General features: G+C 38.9%; 1 long non-coding RNA gene across 1 annotated transcript in view; it reads right to left on the bottom strand.

Moving 5' to 3' along the window:
• Positions 1-1,347: 1,347 nt before the first annotated feature.
• LOC136713120 (uncharacterized) overlaps positions 1,348-21,758 on the bottom strand; it is a 163,914-nt gene continuing 143,503 nt past the window's right edge. The window contains exon 4 of the long non-coding RNA XR_010804908.1: positions 1,348-1,420. This is a non-coding gene — a long non-coding RNA (uncharacterized LOC136713120). The remainder of the gene's footprint in view (positions 1,421-21,758) is intronic.

Genomic DNA, 21,758 nt, shown 5'->3' on the forward strand with positions numbered 1-21,758 from the left:
TACAAAACACTTCAGAAGTGCTTCGACCAAGATAGCGCCCCATAAGCTGGACAAAAAAGGAAAAACAAAGAATAATATGCAGTTGTCTCTCTCTATACCAATCCCTTTGAAATGCCACCCCCATGTTCATTGACAGCCTCAAATGCGGTGTTATAATTGGAAGAACCCTGCACATTTACATATACATGCTCATATAGATATATCCCTATATATCCATATAGTAAGTTTGGCCTTTTTTAAACACATTTCTTGTAGAAGTCCACACGACAGTCATTATCACATAGAATTCAGCTCAATACATTCAAGCAGGCTGACTGGCTTCCACAGCGGTTAATTGCAACGGGAGTGCCATTCATGGACAGTACCGTTTCAGCCCAGGGTGCTGGAAGTGTGCGCCTTGTCTTTCTACTGAGGTCAGACTCTTCTTCAGAATAAAGTTAGTAGCCACTGCTCAAGGAATGTAGAAATTTAATTTGTCACTTGGCATTAGCTTTATTGTCCTCAGGAATCCAGCAGAGGGTTAAATATTTAAAAGCACGCCCGGCAGTGTGTCAGCTCTGTTTGAGATGAGGAGCAGAGAGTGTCAGGGCACCCAGCTAGGGAAAAGCAAGAACCAAATCTCCTTACTGTACTATCCCTCTCTCGAAGAGAAGCCTGTAACATGTTGGGGAGACCAAAGCCACCATGAAAAGCCCTTGTGTAGAAAGCCATGATGAAAATGAGTTTAGTTTAAAGGGCAGCTGATCAGCTGATCGTGAAGAGATAAGTATCAACCAAACTTCTCTACCAGTATTAAGACAATGTAGTGCTTGTTTGTTATGTTGCATTGTGGAGCTCAGGTTATAATTGTTAATAAATATACCAACTCCTCTCTACTGGTAGACATGTTAATGCAAGGAAGGAGTAAGCCTTCTCACCTGAAACTCCTCTATCTTGTCATTCTCTTTTGGGAGTTTCAGGGAGGTGGGCTTGCTCATCTTAAATAGATAAAAACATTGTTTTGGGTGGTTGTTCAGGATTATGTTTTCATGAAATACTATGTGGCTAAACATTTAACTCAGCTAAGGGCCCACACACACTATTTCCACAGATACTTGGGTGTGTACTTCTACAAACAGGGACAACTACTTTCACCAAGTGCAAAAGATAGTATTCAACATATCAGTCAGCCAAATCAATCTGTTTACCCCAGCATGACTTCACTTCTAAAACCACTGCTTACTTCAATTAAACATTTGCTTCCCCACTAGGTTAGATGGGGAGTCCACCCTAATCCAGAAGCCACCAGGATGTGCATTCACAAGTTAAGGGAAAACATCTCTTTGAATATTAGACAACAATCTCTACCTCTGCGGTGGGCCAATCCTCATAAGGTCTTGCAGGTTGTTCAGGTGTCTTCAGATCTCCATCTGCATGCTACCTGGAAAAGACACTTATTTGATTAATTGGTCAAATCGATGATTCAATTAAGTAATTGAGAGCTCAGATGGAGATGAAAAAAAAAAAAGATGAAATGTAGCCCATCGGGACCATGATTGCCCACTACTGTTCTACCAGAAGAGTAACCATGTGGATATCTCTTGAATATACAGCAGATTTAAATGGCACATGAGTCTCTTGGTACTGAGGAACTCCAAGCACAGTAAGCAGCATCTGTCAGTAATAATATTCAATTTGATCACGACTCGCTGGACAGTATGAAGGAACACAAGCAAATGCAAAACTCACAAGGTGTTTTAATCTTTGGAGATCATAACAGCTCTTAGCTGAGAATGAGGTAATGCACCCAGAAAACAGCAGAGAAATTGTTAATCCTGAGAAATCTTAAAAACAAAGTAGAATAAAACAAAGCAACGAAAAAAAGGAAAGGAAAAAAATCCTGACGAAGGCACTAGATGAAGCAGCTGTTGTTGCAAGATGTGCTTTAAAGTAAATAAACTGCTTTAGCGTAATGATTTACACTGATGTGCACTAACTTGGCTTAAAATATTGTGTGACATGCTTCTCCCTATTCTCTACCCTGCACATGTCAATATAGTGTCATCCCCAGTGGCCCTCACTCTGCAGCTGGTGTCAGTAATGAAATGTGAAGTTGGCCAGGTTTTCCCCTCTGTGTGCGGTACGGTTCAGATTCTGTCTCCAGCTTCTTTCACCCCGAAACCCTGGGTATCCGATTTTGAACGGTTAGGGATGTCATGTCTAAGTACAACAGGGGTATCACACTTTCTTTCTGGTAGTGGGAGGTAGTAATGGGCTGACAGTCACATCAAACAGGTGAAAATGATTGCTGAACACATCCAAATGAGCATCGTAATCTATAATTATATTTACAGCATGCTTACTCCCCACACACCGCACACTTGTTTATTGCTCAGGCAATAGTAATTTACTGCAGTTGACCCATCTAATCTGGAAAACATTCTTAGCTGTTCAGACTAATTCCAAAAAAGCAGTAATGAATTCCAAGCATGGAGAAATACAAATGAAAATACTTGAACAAACTCTTCCACACTTGCTTTCGTTCAAATGTACTACAGGGAGGAAAACATGTTCTGAAACTCTTGTTGGATGTTAATTTGGTTGGCTGCCTTTCTCCCCTATGCAAGTACTCCAAGTAGAAAGAGAACAGTACCACTGAACTACAGAAAGGGTTGGGTTCTCCGTTGTCAGTTTATCTCTCACTTATCTGTCAGCTTGTATGGGTTTGTTTCATAGCTTTCCTGGTCTCCATCTGTGTGGCTACTTTTGAATGTTTCATGTGCCTCCTGATCACTGAAGATTGAAAATTTGATCTCAGTGTTGTCAGTCAAATTCAAAGCAACTGAGACACCCCAACACTATTTACATACAGTTTACATTGTCCCAGTCGACCCCAGAATGCATCAGTTTGATTTGCAACTGTAAAGCTGCTTAGGCCAGTACAGCTCTCCTTGACACTGCCGACTACTGAATACAAGAGCCCCGACTCATTTCTTTGAGCGCACACTAGTTTGTTTCCAGTTTCCTGGGGTTTTGCTGGTACTTTGTTCATATGGCTGCAGACAGCTGCTCAGCTGTTTATGGATGCAGTCTTGACTGTTGTTAAATTATGAAGTGAAACACCAATGGCAGCTGAAAGAGCCTCTGAAAAATGTCTTCAAATGGATGAGCGCCGGCAAGCTGGGAAAACACTCCTTATAATTTCCCCGTGTGTGGATTGATTTGCAGGGGCACACAGCCCAAACTGTAATTTCTCAATTTCCACCCTGATACATATAAAGCTTCAGGTCTCTGTATTTATGTGCCACAGTTGTGATATTTCCGTTCGTGGTGCTATTACTGATTCTCATCATACAAATAATTACACTGTATAGACAAACACAAGACATTACTGAATTCCATTACCAGCATTGTTACACTAATGCAAATGCTGCTCATATGAAAATAAAATGCACCCCTCCTTTGCTAAACTGCAGAAAATAATGTATACATTGCAGCACAATCCTGCAGAGCCAGAGTCATTTTTCTTTGTTCTGTGCAATGATGTCTTGTTATATATCACTGTGAAGATGAATGCAGTTAATAGACTGTGACACAACCATTAACTACAACTGTAATGAAAGTGTAATGTAATCAAACACCCTCTGCACTGAAGAACACTAACAGACACAGGTAAAATGTTTAAACATCATCTCATTTTTCATGTGGTAATAATGTGTCTGTCCCGGAGTTCCTTAGGCCGCCATTTAAAAACTTTAAATTGGGAGAAATGAAGACAGGCTGCATTCTAAAAACATAAAAATTAAAGTTTTCTGCTACTTCTTAACACTAGTAATAGTTTTGTACATGGTGAAAAGAAACAAGGTTGCTTTTAAAATACATAAAGCAAAGTCCACTTGGATTACTTGTTTTGTCGTATTCCCCCTCTCAAGAAAACAGTTACCTATTACAGTCAAATTGGGGGGTAAATCCTATCACTTTACACATATTAAAAATGCTTTTAAGGGCCTTCCTGCAATGCTTTTAATGCAGTGTGGATTCACACAGCATCCACTGCTTTGCACCTTCATTATTTATGAATGGGAGATGCTCTCTCCGTCTGTTCAAGCCCCGCCAAAGAGAAGAAAAATAACGCTCTCGGAAAATGTGACATCCATGCAGACCACCTTTGCTGAGCTCTTAATAAGAAGGAGTTTAACATCTGAGGAGTTCCTGTGTTGCTCTTTGAATAGGCGACGGTTTTCTGAAGTTCAGAAAAAGACATGTAGGAATATACAGGACCGAACCACAACAAGCCTTTCAAATTTCCATCCAGCTGGTTTATTATCTTGACTGTTGCTGCGAATACATGTCAGATCCCTAGTGCGTGGAAAGTCTCATCAATGGGGGAAAAGGTGAGCAGCAGGGATTTTAGGAAGTTGTATCTAATCATTTGTATAGGGCAAAGGCATCTTACGTTTGTATTAGAAAGATAGATGGTGCTTTGGTGAATCAAGACTGCAGGAAACCAACTTGCAAATATACTGGAAAGTGCAAGTACTCTTGACACAATGCAATTTACAGTCATCTGAACTTGTTACCACTCTTTCCTGATGTACTTTATGTGTGTGCGAAGGGGGGGTGCAAACAGAGAGCATCTGTCAAATGAGAGACGCACACTTGAACTTATCGAACCTTATCCACCACGCGCCCACAGATTGTTGTTAAATTGGATTTAATGTAAATTATGTTTCACAGTTTAAAATCATAGATTGTGTCCATTAAGTTTGCGGATGTGCTGGAAAAAGATTGCTGATTGGAAGGAGCAGACTGCTGATTGACAGACAAAGTGGTGCCGGTGATGAGTTTTGCAGAGTGAATTTTGAGAGCTGGTATTAAATGCATTACAGAAAACATGGCAAGACTCATGACAATGAAGCTTAAGAAAGACACTTTTTATAGACCATCAAACATTTACTTTCTAACTTAGTGCCATATTAGCCAGACCTTCATGCTTAACTTCTTCAGTCATGTCAATTTGAAAGGAAAAAGAAAAAAAAAGGTTTGTACATGATTCAGTCTCCCTGTGATGTATGGAGATCTCATTCCCTCTGTAATGCACAGCAGAGCAATTCTATCACACATTTTAAAACAAAATCTCTTTCCTCACTGTATCAGGACAGGATTTCAATTGATCTCCAAATATATCAGCTTCAAAATTGCTGTTGACCAGGAATATAAGACTATTAAGCTGCTCAGTTACATAGCAATGGACCACACGCTGACTATCCGGTTTGTATAATGTAAATAACTTGTTGACTTCCCTGTAAAGGAACTCAGATTTATAGCCCAAATACAACAACTGAAGCACAACTGCACTTGGCATCTCTCCCAACAATAAAGGCAATGCCAAAGATGTTTTTTTTCTTTTCACATTTCAGCAATCTGTATTTATATAAATGGTCCTATAGCCAGTCCTTTGCTTATTAATTCATGTATGCATAAGATAATGTAATTGTGTTTCTGTAGCAGGTTTTTATTAGCATGGATTCACTCTGATGACCCGAGTCCCTTTCTTAATGCAGTTGAACAGACTGTCAAGACAGAAACAAGAAGCAGATGTGCCCAATATACTGAAGGGGTGGGTGATTTATTAAGGTCGATGCTCAAGGCACTGTATTCCCATGGTGCATTTTACACAAGGATAAAGGTTTGTGCTTTTTCTAAGAGCAGTTCACTGCAAGCATGGTTTATGTTTTCTATTCCTGTAATGTGATTTAGTATTTATGCTTGGCCAGAACACAAAACAGAAAGTCAATCTTTAAAAACACGAGGACCTGCTTCAAACAAATTTACAGTAATCACAGTATAAATGAACTTTTGCGCAGCTTGTGCTTCTAGCATGAGGACATGTGTCGGACATAGTGTCCTGAGCAGGACTGTGCTTTGCCATTTTACTCTTGTCTCTGTAGAGATTTGAGATTTGAATAAATCCATGACTGAATTTACATGATTGTACATACAGTAACTTGAGAAATGCAGAAGTGACACTAGTGCTGTCACCTTTTCATGCAAGCTTGAAACACCTAATTTAAGATTAGGCGTTTGAAAACTAAAACCTATTCTTCCCATCTTCTCTGTTTCTCTTTCACATCATTTCTACACTCTCCAGTGGCCCCTCTTTTTATTTTTATAAGACGACATGTTAGGTGTCTTCAGTGATTGCTGAACTCACTGATTCCGGGTGTCTGTCTCAGTGCTGAAGCACCGCAGCTGCGTTGTTTATTCTGAGTGTTGGCAGGAGTGCTGTGCATAAATGGCTCTGATTGAAGCAATGTTGGCATGGAGGGAAGTTGCTCTGCAAACAGGAGCATTGACAGATGTGCCGTGTTTACCTCTGGGTATGCATGGCACTGTGAAATCGCTAGTCACCATTCTACCACCAGGACCCCAGAGAGGGAGAGTTATTCAGCACCCATCCCTTGAGTCAGTCATAAATGAAAAAAAATAATAACAAATCAAGAATTCACTTTTTGGTTCTCCTCCCGGTGGAGACTTCATTTATTGCCTGCTTTTTGACAGCACTCCCAAAGGAAAACCACCGGGAACCAAAGATCCCTTTCTGTAATGTAACTGGATTTCATACACAGATACTCCCCCATCTAGAATATGATTGGGTTTTCTACTCACACGTTTGATTTATGAAACCTCAGAGTTCAAGCGAGAACTCCAATACAATCTTTTAGCCTGTCGTTTGTGTTCTGCAGTATGGGGTTAGTCAAGAGCTGAAGGGTAAAAAGGAACAAGTCAATCGACTTCCTTTGGCCACAAACAATACAATGTCCTCTTATTAATGGTGTTGGGTGGAATCGTAATATTAGTGTGTCGAACAATGAGGTCTCGTGGGAAGTTGTATGGGATAACGCTTTCATGGCTTCATGGAATTTGGATCATCAGTACATATAAAATAAACTTTGTCAAAGAGCTTTGGCCCTTTCAGGAGATTCAGAATGGGATTCACTCCCCTGGCACTTTTATACATATTTTGGACATACCCTGTTTTTTTTCATTCTAAAAGAAAGCTGCCAACATATTGTCAAGGATGCTAAATAGTGAACTTAATTTGGAGTCTTCACTGATTCAACCTTTTCTCAATGAAGGATATTGCTCTGTGGTCAGACAGCATCTAAAATAAAACGTGATTCACTGATGGTTGTCTCTACATTCATTATATTGGCGACATTCCTTCCTCCGTTCATTTGTGCATATATGTATGTATTTATTGCTCCATGTGCTGGGATGGGGGAGAGGTGAGATGGTTGTACTTCTGTTTTGATCTTTGTTGTTTTTGTATGTGCTCTTAACATTGAAATTAAGATAACAACAACAAAAACAACAACATAAATGAAAATGGAGGTGAGTGTTTCTGTTGTCAAACAAAGAGACATAACAGAGGTTACAAACAAAAGAAGGTCATAAATCCCTTATATGTTTCTTAATTGTTTGGATTCTAGTGCCCAATCAATATCCTAATTTCCTGTCTTTGTACAGGATCACAGAATTACACAACATTTGCATGGCTGGGTAGTTTTTTCCAGACACCAGAAACACTTTACATAAAGGAGGGCTTCCTATTTCGTGTCCTAAGTGCATCTACTGTTAATTTGCACTTGCCACTGCTGGCCCATACTTCATTGATGAGCTTGAAGTAGTCCTTGACATTACCATTAAAATGAAAGTGGTAAATGTTCGGTGTTCGCACGATAAAAAAATATCCACTCAATATTGATGTAAATCTAATTTCTTCTGTACATTTGGAATATACTAAAACAATAATTATATTTTTTGTGGTTTTCCTTTAAATGCTATCATTATATTATGCAGTAGCCCATATGTAATTTGCTATTTATTTATCAAAGCACTAGCTTACCTAAAATAAAATAAAAAAGCAGTTGCTAATATGGTGAGGTTGACACATTTTTAAATTGTTGTGTTTTGTTTAACTAGACTAAAGCCTTAAAATTAAACCATTTGACATCCGGTTTATATTGAAATCCAATATCACACAACATATGGTGAGAAAACTGATTAAAGTCCTTGTCAGCTGCTCTGTAGTCACTCTACTGGATTTCAATGCCTATTTCTTTGCATAAGACATTTTTGAGATTAAAACTGTGAAGACAAAAAAAAAGTGTTAGATCTCATGACTGGAGTCATATGCAGGCAAGATTTTCGATAAAGCATTAACCATAATCTGTGTTTTTGCTTTGAAGTGCATTGGCTAAACAGGATGCAACCTATGCCATCCGATGTCTGCTGCTGAATCAGAAATAAAGCTGCTGCCCTGCACGATTTACCATCTAATCAGATTGTGCCAAGTCTGCAAGAACAGAGGGATCATCCAGCATTCATTCCTGTGGAGTCTTAAAATGCTCAACTGCTTCAATTATTTACTTAATTCGTCCAGGGTTTTAGACAGTGAACATTTAAAAGTGCTTGTAAAAGCTAGAACTGGAACTTCCAGGGACTGTATATCTCTGCCTCTGATAATAATAATAATGAAGACGAAGAAGAAGATGAAGAAACCTGAAACTTCAACATTAACTTGAATTTTGGATAACCAGCCATATTTTATGTTAAATATTTAATGAAAACTTTTTGCCAAGTTAAAAGTTGCCATCAAGTACCTGGATTAAAACACAGACATCAACATGGCCACAAGGAAGCATCCAGGATTCATTCAAGTGCTGCAAACAACCTCAACTGCAAAAGCTCTGGTGTCCCAACGTGCACTCAAGCTCTTGAAATGTGAGGCCCTACTTGGTGTCATGCTTTGCATTATATGTGCCTGATTTCAACTGAGCCCTCCTGTGCAGAATAGCACAGATCTCTCAGGATGATATCCCCTGCAGAAGGCAGTGCCAGTGTGACAGCTCACATTGTTGTGGACACCCATTACCGCATTCAGAAAACAAACTGAGAGACCACGAAGGTATTCAGAAATGCTTTTTCATGTAAGTTTAACTTTTCCCCCCTCAACGCACTTTTATTTTTTAATTAGTTCTGTAATGAAGAAAAGCAGTACAGAATCTGAGCTGTGGTTTTATTCCGGGTGCTTTACCCATTTGACCTCAATTTTCCAATTTAAGGTAGCAAATGTTCCAATAGAATGTAACTTCTAGAGGATGGCTGGTAGGTACAATTTTTTTGGGAATATTTTAATAGTCATCACCCAATTTGACTGTTGACTCTCAGACTTTGAGCATGACTATAAATGCTATTAATGGATTGTTTCTGTGTGCAACCTCCTTTTATACCCTGTGGAAACAGGTGACCTTTGGAAGCTTCTATAAATGTTCCAGAAGCTTCCTATTATCTTCAACAAAACAGAACGTTGATTCAGGATTAATTTTGCAGGGTTTTCTTTTGAGGTATTATTTTTACTACTACTAATACTGATATTATAATAATAATTAATTCAATGTTTTGTGTTTTTGAGAAACATGACATTCAGGTGCAGTGTTGTTAGTTTTACCTATTTACCTATTTTAATGTATTTGTGCCATTTGCATTTCTTCTGTTACATTATCTTTATTTTACAATTTATCAAGGGTATGAATTAGCGTGGAGGACACTATATATTTTAAGAGCAGAAATCTTAGGAGAGTAAATGAGGATAGCAAACAGGGTTTAAGAGACAGAGACAAGTGAAGGTTGCGTGAATCAATAGAAATGAAAGGCTCAAAATCCACTGTGAAGAAGAGAGAGAGAACCCCTAAAACAAAGATAAAATCTAAGCTGTCTTTTAGATGTCAGATCCCTTCTGGTTTTAAAGACATGAATAAAAGCCACACAAAGAGTGTTATCCCCCCGCTTTTCTTTCAACATGTAATTTTGAATGTGGCAAAACAATTTATCTATGTCTTTACATGCAAACTCCCTTCATTCCAAATAAACTCCCCTGAGTTTAATAGCTGATAGATCAAGCGCATTGTATGTGTGCTGTAGTTGGATGAATTGCAGACAGAGAATAGTTTTGTGCTTTGGAATAGGTAGTGATGAAGTGCTTTGAAATCTTCAGAACAAAAGGGTTTTTTGTGATGCAGAGTGCCGTTCTTGGTTTTTGTTCCATATAATTGTGGTCATCTTTGCACATAGATGAGGCAGAGAAATTGCAATTTTAAGCAGAGGCTAGAGAGATATGCTGCTTCTAGGGACACATAATGGGGGGGGCTACTTTTGAAGAAATAATGATTTCATTTTCTATTTTATTTTATGCTTTAGGTGGAAATACCAGGGATTACCCACTTAAATACCAGGAAATAAGATGCAGAAATCATTATGAATCCCACTTCTCACACCAACATAATTAATCCCACCTGACACCAACTCCATGTGGGAATCTCCTCTTTCTTCCATTTTATGTGTATAGTCCCTACAATATAAGTTAACGGTTTGTGAAGGTTTGTCCCTTCTGTATAAAAGATGTCATCTTGTGCAGTTAAAGTGAGAGGACAGTGAAGCAAAGCTGAGCAGAATTACATATATAATACAATAAGAGACACTCTTTCCATCAGAAATTTACTGATTATAAATCACACAATAAATCACACAAAGGAGATTGGACACCAATATCTTTACAGTGAAAAAAAAATCTATTAGTTTAATTAAATACAACAATCAACTCCCCTTCTCCCCATCTAAAAACTATTAAAAACAAAATGTACACCCTGTGAAACTGCACCACTAGCAATCTGAGGTCATTGGTAAGTGAATCATTTATAAATATTAATAATGTTCTGCACGGGATTACACTTATATACAAGATAAGAGGTATGGAAATATGTGGGAATGCTCCTCTGTGATTGGCTAGTTTCTAATATGTGATTCATAATTAAAAAAAATGTAACATCTTGGTGCATCTGTGCCAGGGGCCATTAAAACACCATTGCATTCGACCTTGTATTGTATCAAACCTGTCTGATGGGGGAGTAAAATCACAGGGCAGGTTCATTTTGAACACCCTGCAGCTGTACAGTTCTGTATGCTAAAGAGAAAATTGCTTCAGCTTGTACTATGTTGTTGCCAATTTATCAAGCTTTTTCAGCTCACATCTCATGCATCTCTGAAAAACATATCTGATATTGGTCAGCGAGACTAAAATGCCATCTTTGAAAATGTCTTCATTATGCCAATGATGCACCTCAAATTTGATCATATCTGTAATAATGTGCAGACTTTGTTTTAATGAATACAACATTGTGTTTTGTAGATGAGATGGGGGGAAGGGTGGTGTAGTCTAAAGTCAATGAGCAAGCATTTTTGCCTCCAATAAAACCCTTTGAAAATATTGACAAAGTTAGTATTTCTTTCCCTAGCAGATTGAGGTGCCATCCTGCTCTGTGTCTCAGGGTGTGTGAGTAATTATCTTCCGCACCGCAGCTGAGCTCGACTGAGCAAAACTGTTCTTCTATGTTTGCATCTTCGCAACCAAGGACAGTTTCAAACTCCTGGAGGAGCACATAGCTCAATGAGACATACAATTCACATCTAGATAAGTTCCACTAATTAAGCATTTTCTGCCATCTCAATGGTTTAATGGAACTTACACATATAGTAAAACTGTGCCAGTAGGAATGTAATCTGATCAAAGGCCCAAATACACCTAAGATCAGAGTCACAAAAGGGTCTGGGAAATATGGATTGATTTGGTCATTTGTGGCCACTAGGCTCTAGACAGAAATACAATTCTTATATTTGCTAGAGAGAGACACAGCATAACAAAGCTCTGTGAATTGTACCAGTTCATATAGGACGGGGCACCCGGAGACCAGATAAGCAGACCTATTTTCAAAATAGCCATTGAAATTGTAAAAAGCTTTTTGGGTTTCAAGAAGCAGAACAAAAGGCAGCTTATCACACTATTCAAGCAACAAACTCTGTAAATGAGAGTGTTCTCAATAGTCTGTGGTTATCTGGTTAAACAGAGGTCTTAGTTGATCACTGGATAACTTTTTTGCATTGTATTTACTTTTATCTATCCACAGCCTACTGCTGCACCAGTGGGTCCAATATCAACTGGTCCCCAGGAAGTCACACCTCTCTCATGTGTCTGTATTGTTTTATTGGCCAAAATGCACAAAAAGACAATTCATTCATGAATGGCATTTCCAAAGAAATAAAATAAACTGACAAACTGAGAACATTACAATATAATAGTACCATCAGGGATAGAACACGACCACAGAGTAGAAATTTGTCCAATTTACATTGGTACAGTAGCTAGTTAGTGCGATGGTGATTGTCATATATCATTGTCGACAATTGTTGATTCTTTTTTCAGTCATAACTATAATAATAGGACAAGAAGAAGAAAAACAACAACAAAAACACAATATTGTAATCAGTAAATGTTTGTTTTTCTTCAAATTCGTCTCTGGTGTTTTATATGTAACATTAGCTGGAGTTACAGTTGGCAGCTATTGAATGGATATTTCCAGATAGAGTAAGGTTGAAGGCTGGTTACCATGGGATTGCTGAAAAAATCTTGACTCTTACCCAAACAAACTGCAAGCTCTCAAGGTGTATTATGCCCTCAGTTTGCTTTTCAGCCAAGTTACAGTGGGAGTGGGAGCAAATCAATTGGAAAGAAATCTACTCATATGTTGTTAAGTCTAATGCTAACTTCAATGATTGGTTAAGTATATCTCAACAACTGTAACTCAGCCTTGAGTGCGGACATGTATGCAATAAATTAATTTAGAAGAAGAAAAGTTATGTAATTATAGAATAAAGCAAAACGAACACAGCAAAACTCACTCTCCTGGGCCCTGCATGTGATTTAGAATATTACTTGCCAAAGGGTTAATTTCTACAATAAATACATTTCTGCAAAGTGAAATACTTCAGACTGCCAACAAATATTTTTCTTGTTGCTGCAAATTTTTTACACATGACTAAAAAACACCTGTTTTCAATAAAAAAAAAACATGCAGTCTTCTTCCATTTGCTTCTCACATTTGTTTATGCCACATGGACTGTATATTTTAAAAGCCTACTTGTGTGTGATACAATGTGACTTCCATTAAACTTATATGTTTATATGTATTTGAGGGACTGTGGGAATAGGTTGGATGTGCAGAGTCTTAAAGTTTAAATATAAATAGCAAAATACTTCATTGATTCCATAAAACATCCGTGTTCTTGCTTTATGCAACCTTAAATATGTCTGTATCAATTTTATTTTAGAATCAATCTTTGTCAAGTTTATTAAAATATTTGGTTGTCTTTTTATTGGCTTTTGAATTGAACATTCTGTTTGGAAAACCCCATCAAACCAAAACTGAAAGCAAATCTGCTAAGACTATATTAATTTTAACTAAGACAGTCAATTATTTCTGACTTCCCTTGGGGTAGATCATAGGCAAAAACATATGTCTGTTTTGGGAGTTTGAAATATGGGAATCAACTGTATTATAGATCCACATTTGCAAAGACAGAGCTTCATCTAAAATCGTACAATGCAAACCTGAATCAGACTGTGACTCTGTGGAAGCTGGTGACTTTTTTGACAGGTGAGGTACGTATCAAAAAAATAATACAAAAATAATAATTAAAAAATACTACAGGTTTATTGCATTTAATACGTGTTTTACAGCCAAGTATCAACACATTAAAATCGCGGTTTTCCAAGCTTTTCCTTTTGAATTCAGGTTATTTAACTGCACAGTAATAATAATAATAATAATAATAATAATAATAATAATAATAATAATAATAATAACAACAACATGAAGTATAAACAGTAGCCATGATATCTGCATGAATTTAAAAATGAAACACGAGCACTTTAAGCAAAGGTTACAGATTTGCTTAAAAACAAAAAAGGGATGAAAATAGGGACTAAAACAACATATAGATTATAGTACCTACAGTTTATATTTGTTTGTTACATGGAATGGATAATATAAATACACAACCTAAATCTCACAGAATTAATTTAACAACAACAAAGTGCAATGCCGTGGCAATAAATTGAGCAAATACCTCCATTACAAAAGGAAGAAAATAAAGTATGCCTACCTTGTAGTGAAGGTCAATTCGCATTAAAATGTGCAATAACATTATTCAGGGAAACCGCATTCCTTAGTTATGTGCTCCTGTGATGAGCTGTGCAAGGTGACACTTCATGACCAGTCACAGTAACCATCACTTGTCCAAACAGATTTTGGTGACAGAAGCAAACATGACCAGCAGTATAGTTTGTCGGTCTCAGTGCCCCGGTCAGGGATGTATGTACCCCATACCAGGACACCTGAAACTGCCTTGTTCGTTTCCCATCTTTCTTATAAACGTCCAGCACAGGTTTTATTCTGCCCAAAAAAACATGTCTCTCATCGTCGGACCTTAGCAAAAACCCACACTGTTTTAGTTCACTCACAATGTCGTTCTGTACAGAATTCCTTTTTTAAATGTAAAAGAACATTACAGCAAAATACAGCAAAATCAACAACCACAGAATTGCCACGTTCAAGTTCAAATCCACATCTGCCTCTACTGTACAGAGAGTTATGGGATACAGAAGGTGCTGCGGGTCAAATTGTACGGTGCCTCACCAAGCTCTGGTTACTGTGGCAACCCCTTCATACAGGACTGCTGGGAATGCTCCGTGGCCATGGTAACCCTACAGCTTGGTGAGGCCCCGTGCCTCAGGGACTGTTTCTGGCATCGCGGAAAATCACTGAAAATTCTGCTCTCTGGCATTGCGAGCCTGTTTTCAATATTGTCACTACCGCGCTTATAGGGAAGTTATACAAATAATATAATCAGAAGAGCCACCTGTGCTGTGAGTACAATTAAGCAAATGCTAGCCAAGTGTCTCCAAATGTTATTAGCTTTAGACACAGTGGAGAAGCAAATAAAAATAATGATACGTAGAGCAACATTGCTGAACCACCTGCTGTAGAGCTACCAGCAACCAAATGAGCAAGGAGTGCTGAATAGGCCCCTCTCCTGTGTCCTCTGCCTTATGTTCCTCTGCGTGTATGCAGCTGGGAAGCACATGACACTGCACTTTACCACCTCCATGAGATCCTACATGGGTGTGCTTGGGACAGGGGCCTCAGTTACATGTGCGCCCCAGCCTGCTAAGCGTGGTGGTGGCAGCGCTTGCCTGTGGAGGACAGATCATGCCTGGCTCTCATCTTTGTTCTTAATGCTCACACTCAAAGGCATTGACCCAGCAAGGAAAAATTGGCCTGTTAAATTGTCTGGCTCAAGCAATTCATAGCAATTAAATAGAGCCCCGGGCCTCTGCATCCGGCTGATTTACGATAGGTTTGTAATTCAGTCGTTAATATAATTGGTGCTTTCCACGGGTCCACCCACATCAAGGCCTAACTAAAAAGGGAAAATGTGAATTGTTGTTTATATGTTTTAATGTATTATTGTTGTTATTATTATTATTACATAGCGCACAATTACTTGTAATAATGCATTTTTCTACATCATTATTCAGTTATTAAATATTTTGAAAAAATCAACACAAAGACCTATTTTGTAATATGTCGATTGATTTTTCCATTGTAGACTAACAACAACAAATCTGTAATAACAACCTAAGAGGAAAAAGTATAAAAATATTAACTCTTAGGTCATTAAAATGTTTTGTTTGGCTTGTCAGTTTGTTTTATGTGTCTTAATTAATGGTGATAATAATTAATTTAAAAAACTGTACTGTAAACATCTTGCTCCCAGAGAACATTGCTTCAGGTGATTCCCAGTGAGTGTCTATACTTTCATACATTTTGACATACCCAGGATAACTAGGGTAAAAAACAACAACACTGTAGGAGACAGTGGTAGTGCTTCCTTACAAAAATGCTTATTTGGCCTTAAACACTGCATGGCCCTTGAGACAAAACAGAGATGGACTACAATCTGTGACTATTTACAGCTTCCTGGATAGAGTCATGTAGCTCTCCCCACTCAGAATGAAAAGAGCACAGTCTGCAGCAGAGCTACAGTCCGGATCTCTGAACCCTTGCTGGAATCAAGACGAGACTGAGAGAATGAGAAAAAGAAAGAGGGAGAGAGGGAAAGCATAAATAAACAAAATTCATAAGATAGCATTCTCCGTCAGCACCGATATTCCAAATGTCACAATGGAAACTGATTCACTCATACAGGAGATATTTAGGAATGAATGCGGAAATGGAGCGCATTTTGATGGCAGCTACTGTGGACAGAGTGAATGCATTTCATGCATTACCGAAAGTGGCTCTGCTCTCCCAATTTACGACTGCGCATGGTAACATCTACCAGTTGGCACCAACAATCATATCATGCCAGGCAATTATTCAAAAGATTGTTAAAGCTTTCTCTTATCGTGTGAGCCCGACCTGTGATTTTCTTTGCAGCTGCAATGTGGCTAATTAGCACCATGCGCTTGCTGTTAGCTCTGTCGAACGATTTGCCATCATTTATTTATCATGCAAACGGCGAATCACAGGGATGTATCGTCACACAGCTGTGGATACGGTCTAAACTGGAATTTAAAAACGCATCTTTCTGAGAGGAACCCCTCGGCGCACTGCTACTTGGAGCAGTTGGAACATATTGCACTTCTGCTGAGACAATCACTCAAACTGGAGACCTGCGACGGCTGTGTGTATCCAACTCCATCACTCTCTGGTGCGTCTCTTCTGTGGCCTCGGAATCAATTCCATCTTGGGTTTGACTTTAACCGTGCCTCAAAGATCAATCCAAGCCGAAGTGTAACTGGCTTGCCAACAGACTAATGGACAAAAACAGCACCTTTCCTACTCTTCCCAATTAAAGCAGGAAAGTATCTTAGGGATTTGAATGGTTTTGTGCATTATGAAATGGCAATTTGATTTATGAATGATTAAGTACCTTCATTAGGAGATATCACATCTTCTCTTGTTAATAGGATGTTGTGCCTATCTTCTAAAGTTGCTGCCTTCCCATGATGCCAAAAATGAAATGATAAAAAAATGATAATAGAATTAATTAATTTACAGAGAAAAAGCTGAGGGCTATGTTTATATAATATCACATAATGGCCGCAAGTTGTGCAGCCTCAACTATAACATTCTTTTATATATATTTTTCTATTTTATTTTTGTGGTGGGGTGCAGGGTTAATGGTTAATCCATCTCCTACTGTAATAATTACATATATCCTAAGGTGTGACCAGGAAAATCAGTCAGGAAGTTATTCTGTAATAGGTTGCAGTGACCTTTCTGCGGAAGATCAATATAGACGCAGAGGTACTGTGTCACTGACTGGCTTCTCAAGATTTTTTTTTTTTTTTAATGCTAAAGAACGACAACAAAAATGATGAAGGAGAAGTGGAAGAAGAATCTGGTATTTGGCTCAGACTTTTTTCTGTTGAAACATCAGACTCCTCCTGTTGAAAGAGGCTGCCAGCTGCTTCTCCCACTATACAGGTCGACCCCATTTACTGAAACGTGTCATTAAAAAAACATTGTCAGTCCGTTAAGTAAAACGCTGTCAAGTAGACATCCTTGACACAAGTCAACCAAGCTTTTCACTAAACTCCAAAATTGCCCTCCCAAGGTGAAGGCCATCCTTTAAGGAAGCAGGTGACGCAACTCATTTACCTATATAAGTGCCCACCGTCGAGTACACTCAAGCAACAGCAGCTGTTACATTACAGGGACATGAAAAATACCCCCTTGTGCTCTACAGGAAAGATTTAAAGAATTTCAAGGGGGGAAAAAGGAAAGGAAAAACAAGTCTCGCATCTAAAAGGTCAATTTCACACCTGGTTATTTCTTGTTTATTCAAATAGACTTTGCATTCCACATCTGGGCCACTCCATGTGAAATTTAATACAGCTTTGACGCTGAAAGTTTGTTAAAGCTGTCGCTATACATTGACAGGCTTATTCAAGTGAGCTACCTTTCAGAGTAACCATTGCATGTTCTTCACCTGGAGTGGGCAACGCAAATGACAAATAAACTATAAGGATGGCTGCACCAGTTAAGCCATTGATAAAGGGGAAGGGATTTTCAAATATGGATTTAGATCATAATAACAAAATACAAATTCATGGACCTGAATCATCTTTAAGGGTTAACAATACTAAGATGAGAAATTTCACTCCTGAAATGCTCATTGTTTAGTTTAGCAGTGGAACATTTCAAGCACAGGTGGGTTACAAATGCCACGTAATATAATAAATATAAGGTTAGTCTTAACAGGTGAAAAAGTAATTGTGTCATGTTTTAGGGCTTCATCTCGTTCATCTGACCTGCTCCTTTTCTGCAATAATTAATCTCTCTTTGTGCGAGTGTGTGTTGGTTTCAAGTCTTCCTGTCTGTCTCTTGCCAGCAAGTGTTGTGTAACACACCAAGCTGTGTGCTTCCCAGAGAACAAGCTTGATCCAGCGCCCAGCCACCCTGCTAGACTCAGCGATTTACTTTACCGTCTAGACTCTGAGCATTACAACATGGCCGATGTGTATCTTCTTGACCTCCTCATTTCTGAAGTCAAACTGCAATCATGATTTATAACAAGGAGAAGAATGGTAAAGTAGAATAATGAAATAAAGTTTTAAATTATAACATACTCACATATACATAATTGAGTGAAGATTTTATTAAAGTAAATGCAGCCCAAGAAGAATCTGCTTCTGATTTTCTTCTGATCTATCAGCCTTTTGTAGATGAGAGTTGTCGTTTCAGACAGTCAGCCTTCAAATTGCTTCTCCCACTATACTATCCCACTATACTCCTTTTACTGAAACGTGTCATTAAACAAACAGGATTTCATTCACTTAAATAAAAAGCTGTCAAGCAGACATCCTTGACAGGAGTGAGTCAGGCTTTCGAACTGACTGGAAAAATGCTGTCCAATGGATGTTGTCTGTCCTCTAAGGTGAATCATTTCACATGTTTACCTATTCAAAAGCCGAACAAACAAGTACACCAAGGCAACAGCAGCTGTTACATTTTATGACAAATACATGGGATGAAGTTCAGTCAGATTAACATGTAAGCTTGCAAAACAAAAAAGACACAGACACCCACGGACTGCCTCCCACTCTCACTTCCAAAAGCAATTCATCTGAATATGTCCACATTAAATAGATACAAACAGATAGAGGGCATTGGCATTCTTTGGCATCACTTAGTTTGAATCAAATGGCAGAAATTACTGGCGAATATGAAAAGCTGCTTACTTCGCGGAAAAAGGATCCCAAGTACTTTAGAAGTTACAGACGCCTACATAACACTGTAGCATCTCATAAATTGGATGATCTTAAAAAAAAAGGATGTAAGAATTATACACAAGGGTAACTGGCTGAAAATGTGTTTATATTCTGTGTTATTGTCAGAAGTTGCCTTTGTTCATTTTCTCACAGTCAGAGATGCAAAGAAAAATGTTTCTTGAACTGACAAACACACTACATCATCAAACATAGTAGCACAAGTCATCTGCTGCTGGTAATGGCGTGCACCAAATGTGCAAAGTAGAGGATACTGTTTTCAGAACACTCTTACTGCCATATTGAGATATGATGGACAACAGTCAACCAGCCATGATCAAATTGTATTGAAAGGGCTTTCTACAGCACCAAGACACTCATGTATTTTGTCACAAAGCTGGAAGTGGAACACAGTGGACTGGTCCTGAGTCCTGACCTCAATCCCAGTGAATGCTACTGGGATGATTTGGAAGAGTGAATTAAGAGGTTGCAGCCAATACCAGCTTGTCAGACTGCACTACACACTGTACTACGCACTGTACTGCACTGAGGAATGGCACGATATTACCCCTGTCATCTTTCTGAAGGAATACTACTGCTATTAAGACCAAGAGTGGGACTACAAGATTGTTTTCCTACTTTCTGAATCCCCATAATTGTATTTTTCGGCTGTCAAAAGCCAAAAGCCTTTGTGAATATAGTGGATACTGTACCGGAATTTATGGTGGCCCCCCAAAAGATCAGAGCATGATTCCACCCCCAGGATCAGAGTGCAATTAATATTATTATTGTCTTGATTTATTTATGTTTTTTTAATAAATGTTGGGTGAGGCCCTTACATCTCTGTGGGCCCCCCGCACCACGGGGGCTGCGGGAGCGTGTCGTACGCCTCTGGAGGATACATAATTTATCTACTTGCAAGTCACTGAAAAAACACGACTTAGGTTGGGCTTAGGATTGACTAATTTAAGGTCTTGAGATGTTCAGGTTACATGTACGTGCTCTAGGAAATGTGCATATTCCAAAAGCAAGTGGAATCAGACTGGTCTGGTATCAGGCAGCATTCAAGGAGCATTACAGTTTCACATTTAGCCTTCTCTCTGCCTGAGGCTGCAGCTAGGAGAGAGTGCTAGTACAGTAAACTGCGGGTACTGATGTACTGTATTGGAGTACACTGCTAGGATGTGGGGGTAGCAAAATCTCATCTAGAAGAGGATCAGAAAGCCAGATCAGTGGAGGAAAAATCTACTAGGGACATTTGTGAAAGATATAATTTGTGCGGCCTTTGCTATTTTTCCAACAGATTAACCCAGATTAATTTTTGGATTAAACGGGTCTGACATGTTCCTTTCCCAGTAAAACAAGAGAAGAGAGGTGAAGGAGCAATGGAAATAGAAAAGAAAGGGGATTTCACTCTTATTCAGAGAGATCGTCTTTATGGCTTTGTACTTGCACACAAATGCAGACACAGAAATCAATTATAGCAGCAAATGATGTAGACAGATGCACACGGGTTTAAATATATTTTAGAGGTGACACAGAATTTAAGGGAGAGCTTTGAAGTAGCTGGAGATGAGGAATAAAACATAATCTTTGTACCATCTAGACAGTGGATCATGCTGTGATCAAGGGGCTGTTTTTTTTTCCAGTTACAGGAGTCACACCATACCGTACACAGACCGATACAAGAGGTGAGCCCCTTGTGCAGGCAGACAAAAGCGTTTGATTTTCTTTATCAAGTTTCCTGTCTGACGTTGTCACGGATAGATCGGACAGAAATGCCGGGTGAGACATCTAAAAGCCATCTGTGAAGAGTAGTACACGGTGAGTGCTGATGTCAGTGCCAGATTAGAGTATTGCACACATATTGAGATGAAGCTCAGAGATGCAGTACAGTTACTATATTTGTTCCAAGACTGCACTGATCCTACCTTATACCCATCCAGGTTTCGGTTTCTAACAAGTCCACATTGTGAAAAAGGGATTTGCAGATTCAACTATTACTAACAAATGCACAAGTACATTCTTACATCATCTTAACCAAGACACTTTAACCAGAGGTGAGCAGCACTATAGCTATGAATTCTCAGGCCACAGACGGGCTTCTGTTAACACGGTGGGTCCCACAGCGCAAACACAGTGCAACAACGGAGCTAGAGCACTGCTGGGAGGACCTCGCTGAGAACACCCTGGAGGTCACGGGCGCTTGATAAGCCACAGGAGTCGCTGCTGTAGGACTAGCCAAGGAAACCCTGGATGGTGTCAAGCCGACCCAAGACAGTTGTGTGCTGCCCTGTGAGGAATAACCCCACTCAGATTCCCACCAGCACTTTCTGGCCAACAGGGCCCAAACTGCACACCGACCAGAGGTGGTTCAGGACCTTTCAGCCACATGTAATATAAGCATCTTAACTGGTTTAATTTTTTTTTTTTCTCTCTCTCTCTCTTTTTTTTTTTTTTTTTTTTTATGTGCAAATGCAGCAGGCTAAAATTCAATTTTCTTGTAAACCCAGATATAGAATTTTCTCAGAAGCTAGAAAAATAT

This window comes from Amia ocellicauda, chromosome 17 (genome assembly GCF_036373705.1).
Source record: "Amia ocellicauda isolate fAmiCal2 chromosome 17, fAmiCal2.hap1, whole genome shotgun sequence".
Lineage (NCBI taxonomy): Eukaryota > Metazoa > Chordata > Actinopteri > Amiiformes > Amiidae > Amia > Amia ocellicauda.